The sequence below is a fragment of the Ciconia boyciana genome, chromosome 10 (genome assembly GCF_034638445.1).
Source record: "Ciconia boyciana chromosome 10, ASM3463844v1, whole genome shotgun sequence".
Taxonomy (NCBI): Eukaryota; Metazoa; Chordata; class Aves; order Ciconiiformes; family Ciconiidae; genus Ciconia; species Ciconia boyciana.
In genome coordinates, this window is record NC_132943.1 from 19,556,720 (window position 1) to 19,565,380 (window position 8,661).

The window sequence follows — 8,661 nt, forward strand, 5'->3', positions numbered from 1 at the left end:
AATGGAATAAATTCAACTAAATTGCGGTATGCTAATGTTATGCAATATTACGTGGTACATGTATTTATTAGTATGAGAGACCTTTCCTTATTTACCTCAGGCCACTTTCATCAGTTTCTTGGTGGATGCTGTCATTTCTGTAAGGAATTGTCTACATAGATATTGCATGACTGTGTGTCTCTAAATGCTGATTTTTTTCCCCTTTTTACCTATTATGCTTGTCACAGGAGTCTCTACCCTGAAATCAACATAAATGAGTGTGTCTGGCAATGTGTGCATGCACAGTCACACAGCCTCATCTGTGAATCTGCAGCAATTAATTATATTTATAGTGAAATATCTGCAGAACATTTGCATGTATGAATTATGTATTGGGCAAAAAGCAGTACACTATGGTTTATGCATTTTTGTTCTCATGATAGTCCCTTTTTAACTGTAATATATGCTATAAAGAACAACAGATTTTTATTAATTTGTCTATCATCTTAATGATGAAATATCTTTTTAAATACAGACATTTTTTTTAGAAGTGTTTTTCAAATAGCTTTTTATCCTGGGTTTACCCTTACATTTTCCAATAAATTGTCCATTACGGTTTAATATATTTTTTGTTTAATATTAAATTCTTCTAGCAAACACCAAGAAAAAAACAAAATCATCAATGAGTACAGGCCAGAGTTTAAGGCAATGAAGTATGCATAAAATATAAGCATGATATGATTATCCCTCTTATTATGGCTATTACAATACATAATGAACAGTGTCAGTCTGTTATCTTATCGTTTTATTATTTTGTGGATTCACCCAAGAGTAAAATGTAAATGTAGTAGCTGAGAAGTAATGAGTCAATGGGCTGGGAAGCATGATAAAGAAATAATAAGAAGGTAGTATGCTGCAAAGACTATTCTTAGCTAGACTAATTGTATGCTCTGAAATTAATTATCTGCTACAAATATGACAGGTGGCTAAGTTAGCTGTGAAAGAAAACAGAACAGAATCTTCAGAAAACCTTTTTTCTTTGCTAAACAACTTTTGGTGACAATACTGAATTAAAGATTCATATACTAAAATTAATCTGCTTGAGGCTCCTGTTCAGAACTTATTCTTAGTTTTTCACATACTCTCCTAAACAGGGATGCACCAAAATACAGCTTTAAATTTTTCTTGAATTAGTGCCTGCATATGGAATGACTAACCTTCAGTTTCAGTGTACATCTATATTTTTCCAAAAAGCAACAAAAAATACCTAAGAAATAACAAGAAATCAGATAATTTGTTTAAAAAGTGATAAAATAAACAGTTGTTTCACAAAAAAAATGAATAGAATTTATTAAAAAACCCCCAAATTCTTTAATGATCGAGCCAGAATTTATTGCAGCTCTCTCACGGTGTGTATTACATATACTCCGTGTGCCCGTTTGCTTGTGTAGAGCTTTGCAGCCTGGAGGAAGATTGCAAACATTAAAACTGAAATTACATAAATTAAATCTTGTGTGAATATTGCTCCCTAAATATTCTAGTTGTTTACAGTTATGACAGAATTTTGAGAGATTAATACAAACCATTAAAAAGTAATAATTATTATAGCACTTGAGAATAATTCTAAGATGACATTGTTTTTTTACAAAATCATGGTCAGCATCACCACACACTCCAGTATTCCTTAATTTATTTTGCTGTAGGACAGTACTCAGCCTGGAATTATCTTAGTGAGAGAGGAGGAGGGGGTTATATTATTCTTCAAGGTTCTGTTGCAGGAAACATATTAACATTCATTGACCTTGCAGTGGTAATTTGTACTGATGAGCATCATTATATGACTGGTATATTAAAGGAGCTTATTAGAGATAGGAAGCATCCTATGCTATTCAGAGACACTATTACCATTTGAGATGTGGCTGTCATGGCGTGTTCACATACAGGAGACATTTGGAACAGTGGAAAAATACTAGAATACATTGGCTAAGCCATCAGGTTATTGTAGCTCACAGCTCAACCTTTTAAAATCAGATCATATGAAAAATTCACATTGATACCTTCCTGGTAAATAAATATAACATCTTTCCAATTTTAACCACAGAACTACTTTCTTTTAGTGGATGAGTAAAAATTGAAGAGTATCGTGAATGAGAAACACACGTTTGGGAGTACAGAGTCACTCTCCGTTCTGACCGTAGAGATGCTGGCCGAAAATAGAACCGTGATTGCAGTATTCTAAATAGAGAGTCACCCTGCAAGCTCTTCTTAGGAGGTGCAACACATCTCATTACCACATTTTGGAAGAAATATGTTGTTAACAGAGGATTTTCTTCTTGTATTGAGGCCATGAATATAATTATCACTTGATAATTTACAGTGTGCCAACTGTTTTACTGCATCTAGTAAGCAATAAAGCACTATAGGGAACCTGAAGTCTGTGGCACCTGCAACTCATTAAAAGGGCACTATCAGAAACAAAATGTTTAGTTATCATGTAGTGCTTGGCTATACGCGAGCAGCATTTAGGATTAATGCAGGGATGTTTGCATAAAGGACCACTGGCAACATAAGATATTCAGAGAGTATATGATCAGAACACAGAATATAGGAAGCCTTACCAATTTATGAAGGGAAATTAATTTTCTTCAAAAGTAGAGCATACCTTCCCTGACATGTCATAGGAAGTTCTTTTTCCTAGTGGTCTTCTCTGTGTTCTCTCTTGCTTCTCATGTCCTGTACACGCTTCTACTAATATAAGTGTTTACTGTGTAACCACAGATGAGGGCATTTAAAATTAATCATTTCACTAATTTAAATAAACAGTTAGGTGCATAAAAGGAAACCTCAGCTTATATTTCTTAACAGAATTAAAGTTTCCCTAAGATAAAGAAGTTATTCAGCTAAAACAATATAGAGTATTTCAGAAGTGCTATGGCAACCTTCTTGTTGCTAGCTCCTTTTAGTATCAGGGAGCTGCACAGCGCAGCCGCTCCCATACAAGCAGTTGAGCATGTCTGACACACTGTGTGCACTGTATTCAGAGTACAAACACCAGCTTTATTGCATATGCATTCCAAGCACATCCACCCAAGTTGAATCCTATGTGCTCCAGGATTGTCTGAGAGAAGAGGTCACTCAAGAAATCCATGGAGCCTGCTCCTGGTTGCCCTCTTCATTTGAGGTAACTCACATGCATTCAGGGAATGGGCTGAGAATTGTATGAATTGAGCTGGGCACACAGCAGGAGAGGGATCCTCAGGGAGAAGTAACTTTGTAAGATGAGCTGCTTTCTCCAAGACTGTCCTGTTGGCACTCACAACGTGCACAAGAAGTTGCAGGACTCAAACGCAGGCAGAATACCAGGCAGCGTATGGAGGTAAAGAGGGAAGAAAATCTGGAGCAAGGAATCTGGTGGTACTGAGACTGGGTGGGTAAATGGAAATAGGAATTAATAAATAGGAAGATTGGTTGAGCTAGGGACAAGAAGTCGGCAAGAAAAATAGAGGAGGCCTGGGAATCGACTGACTGGGGGAGAATGACCTCAAGGTAGAACCGACCAAAAAAGGATTGCTTCAGTAAGTAAGCTGAAAGTAGGAAGTAAAGAGAATACGAAAGCAATAGAACAGCTCAGGCACGTTTGATAATGGCCAAGAATATAGGCCATGCAGCCTGTATATACAGCCAGAATATACAGCCTATTGAGATAAGACTGACTGGACAAGTAGACTGGGACAGTGAGCTAGGCTGATTGTCAGGTGAAGGTTGAAAATGAGACCTGAAGGAGGGAGATGGGGAGCCAGAGTAAAGAAAGATGTGAAGGAAGAGGCAGAATAATAAAGCAGAACAAAAATCTGAATGAAGAAACTGAAAAGGGAGGAGAGAGGTGAGGCAAAAGAGCCTGGAATGAGACAGGTAGTACCAGAAGGGCCAGGAAACTATGGGATTAGTGCCAGAAAGCAACGTCAGGAAAAATAGGTCTGACTGAACAAAAAGATGAAGGATAGGATGAGAAATGAAGTGGATTGCTTGGATGTCAAAGTACATCATGCTGGGACAAAGAGAGATTGGACTAGCAGTAGAAATCAAGTATATGTGTGTACTGTTCTGACTGTTACCCATTACTGGATGCTCCACGCTGGAGTCAGTATGAACCTGAAGGTTTTAAAAATCTCAGCATTCCTCTCTTATTAGCAACATCTGTAAATCCTACTGAGCTACTCTCCCACTCTGCCGCTGTCCCTTCACCATCTAGTAGAGCACCCTGCTACCAGCTACGCCAGCTGAAGTAGCTGAACAGTGCATCACAAAGTTAATCTTGTAATGACCCATGTGCGCAAGGAATAACAGTATGTTGCCCAGGGATTTTTCTTTGTCATTTTATAGACTTTTGAAGTTACATAAACAAGAATCTGAAAAGATTGGCTAAACCCCCATGCAATGGTAACCGGTAGAGAATTAGTGTCACAAATATTTCTGTGCAACTTTTAAATCAGTAATTCTTCAATACCACATTGCGATCCTTTCTGCTTTTAAGAAAGCAACACTAATGCTAAACATTAGAAGCATCTAGTAGCATGGAAGATATTAAGTCTTATGTGCGCTGCCTGTAGGTAGTTTGTTTCATGATTCACAATTGCTCATATTGAATGAGTCATCCTAAAGCAGATAATCAGCAATCTTCCAGCTATTTCCCCTTCCCACCACCAAGGACTTTGTAGGCTTGAATTAACAAGGGGCTTTAAAAAGTAGCTGGGACATAGAGGAGACTTCTGTTTTATAAGGATCAGTGTAAGTAGAAATTAATCTTTCTATGGACTAAGTAACCCACTGTTGAATACTTTTCTATGCTTTCTACTGAGAAACCAGCGTAGGCCTCCCTTTTCAGAATGAGGTGCTCAGTTTACAGCAACATCTTTGTACTCCAGCATTCAAGTTGATGCAGGCATGTAGTATACAGCAAGTAGCAATTAGAGTTAAGTGAAAAAAGAAGAGACCCATATTTGTAAGTCATGTTTGAAAACTGATCCAATTAAAGTCTGTTAAATTGACCCATTTTACACTACGGTAACCATGAATAGGTCTCTGGATAGAGTTTTTGGAAGTGTGCCAGAGCAGGGACCATTGAATACACACTTTTACATATGAAGTGGCAAATATCCCATAATGGGACTGAAGGATATTAGGACCAGTTTTCCAAGAAAGAGTTTGAAGCCCAGCCTCCTACCTTTATGTTAGTCAGAGAATACACTTTTTTCCTCCTTACACATTCACTGCACAGTGCCACATAATTTTGGACTTGTGAAAACATATGCAAATTCTTACCTGAGACTATTTCCTACTAATAAATTATTCTGGTTTTGTTTCTTTCCACACTTTTGCTCCTCTGTCCTTCTTATCATGAGGCAATTTTAAGAGAAAAGCAAAATAGAATAGATTGTTAACTATAACAGACTGATTACTATGGAGATGTGTTAGCATCAACACGAAGCTGATCACAATCAGAAAGTCCTTTCTGTGGATGTTTTGTGTTTTTTGTAAAAATAATCACAAAGTCAAAATGAAGGGAGTACAATTTTTTTTTTTTTTAATTATCCTCAAGATACTGGATAAAGAATGAACATCCTGGACCAATAATCTGTAAAACTTGCCTTAAAAGAAAACAGCCATTTCACACAATTCATTTTTTCCCCTGCTGCAACGGAAAAAAAAAGATAACCATATAAAAATAAGCTTTTTTTTTCCTCCTATATACAGTCCTGTCTCAATCCTTTTTAACTGTTGAAAGAAAAGTAATTACTATAGTAAGACTAGGCATCTTGTGAGTTCTTTAATTGCACCTGGCGCAATAGGTACGGTTCTGCCTCCCATAGTAGTGATGCAGCATTTAAGTCAGTGAGCCAAATTTATTGTGTGACTCATGTGTCTTCAGCAGAGTTATAATGGGAATTAGTTTGTTCCAGTAGACTTAGCTGTTTCATAGGAATGCCACATACTTTTATCATTTTAATTAATATTCCAAGACTAAACTCCAACTCTCAGCCCTCAAGCACTTTCTATTTAATTTACCATTTATTGCTGTTACAATATCTCTTTCGACTCAGTCCGTCATTCAGATTACTGTTCTCAACAATGTTTTATAAATTGCCCAATTTCCTAAATAACAACGATCATTTTTCTTAGTTACACCTTAGAGGAGGAGCCATCATATAGAAGCATTTTCCACCTTTTTCTTAGCACAAAGGTAGGAGAAGTTCTCTCCTTTCTGAACAAAAATCAGCTTTGAGATTTCTTCCTGACACTGCATCAGAAGTCACACTGCAGCAGCTTAAGTAGGAATAGGATTTTTCTGTTATCACAGGAATGAATCAGGACTGCTTGTAATATTTGCTTCACGGCAGCAGAGAACTCTTGGGTTGGATTATATGAAATTTACCACTGAAGAAAGCAAAGCAGCAACAAACTCAGAGCAGCAGCAGGAGATTACTATTTCAGTGACAGTGTTTTGAATATTTATTTTCTAATTCCCCTGCTAATTTCTCTAACTTTGCCATCTTGGGGAAAAAGAATCAGTTTTCACTTCCAGAGATGGAATGTCAAGCCCAAAGCTGTTAGCTTTACTGTGCTTTAAAAAGGAGAAGCCTGAACTTCCTTGAGATCCATGCAAAAAAAACCAACCAACCACTGGATAGATACATGAATATCTGCTTAATGTCACAAGTTGGCTTTAGCAAATTCCAGGTACCGGGAGCCATAGCGAAAGTGCTATAAAAGCGGGTAAGCCTTTGATAATATTTAGATACAAGAGTATCATGAGACAAAACAGAAAATCAGTATCTGCAAGACCAAATCTATTAAGGTTCTTGTGTGTCTCCTTATAATAAATGAGTCTCCTTCAAGTATTTCGCAGTAAGATAACACCACCTTTTTCTATCCTGCCCCTCCTCTGCCTCCAGAAGAGAGAATTGTGACAGATTCCTCTTTTATCCATTTTCTTGCCTATGAGTAGGAGTGAACGTGTTCAGAGCCTGAGGTTAACCAAGATCAAAAATTCAGAACAACATTAACCTAGAAGAGTAGTTAGAAGGTACTATGAAGAAAGAGATTTACTCTCCCCCTTTCAGAGATATCCAAACACAAAACCTCAGAACATTCCACCAAAAAGAAGAGAAAGCATCAGCTAAGCTAATACTCTGCAGCAGAATCTTGTGTTGGTTGCCTACACAGCGTCCCCCAGGCTGCAGTCTGGGTGGGCTTGTACTCAGAGGAGCACAGACTGCAGAGCACTGCAAAGGCTTTTCTATCTACTTACTTTCATTGTACTTTATCCACTAACATAAAACTTTCCAAAACAATATCTGAATCGTGCAGTCATAAATGCATAGCCTGGCAAATCTTCTCAGCTGCATTAGTCACCTCAATTGCATGTCTGAAAATTGTTTTTGGATGAAAACCTTTACATGTCTAGGTCTTAAACTGTGTGCCTCACTATGTAGCCGTTGAAAATGTCAGCCCCAAATATTCTTATCGGATACACCCTACTGCATACTTTATTCCAACTGCATACTAATAAAATCCTCAGAAGGAAAACTGCAAGAATGAGAACAGCCCACTATGTTTTTCAAAAACAGAAGATTCAGAGATAACCATTACTTCTTCAGTCTCAGGTTGTAAAGGTACATCCCATCACTGACTCTGCTAATAGCTATTAGGATGGATTATTGTTACAGCTGCTAATTGGCAGCTGGGTTTGAACACTTGAATAGCTTTGTGATCAGCTGCCATCTAGTTATTACACAAATTGATAAAAGACACCCATGTGCTATAGCTGCCGTAACAGGAAACTAATTTTTTAGCGATACAGCAGACTCCCTCCCACATTTATCTTGCTGCTTTGCAGTTTCGAAGGAGCAAAACAGGACAGAGAACAGGAGGGAAATGCCCAGAGTACCTGGAAAGCCTCTCATTTCAATCTTTTCGTATACCCAAGAGGGGAACATTAACAGGGGTTGGGGAATGTGTTCTCCTTGGAGTGAATGCTAATTTAAACTTTCACTGTGATCTGATATGCTTTAAAATGCAGCAAATCCCTTATTTATGAGTATAAAGGCCATGAAAGGGCTTTAGAATCTAACCCTAGGGGGCTCTTCAAGTGCATGAACCCAGCAATGTTTAACACTTACACTTACTCTTGAACAGTTGCTTGAAAAGGATGGAGAAAAATAGCTGGTAGACGCCCTCTTTTCCGAACAGTTGAGAAAGTTCATGAAATGAACAAAACACTTTCTTAAGAAAAGGCTTTCTGGTACTGTAGCTATTGCACTTTGCTATTTAGAATTCACATTTCTAGAACAGAGCTGTTGCATACATTTTTTATGACATAATCTCTCACATAAATGCAGTTTTTGGAATGCTGACAGGCCAATAAAGAAACTTTGCTGTATTTGGGGAACAAATAACATTTCTCATCAGGTCTCATATAAAAAAAGTTATTAAATGTCTCCTTTGATTTTTGTGATTTCGTTTTTCCCAAGGAAGTCCATAACACTGGCAATGAGACATTATATAAATATAAAAATAGGATGTATTCTAAAAGCCACAAGCAATTAAAAGGCAGTCTATTCTACAAATAAGATTTGAAATATGTTCCATGAAAAACAAGCGTAATAAATTAATTCTGTTAAG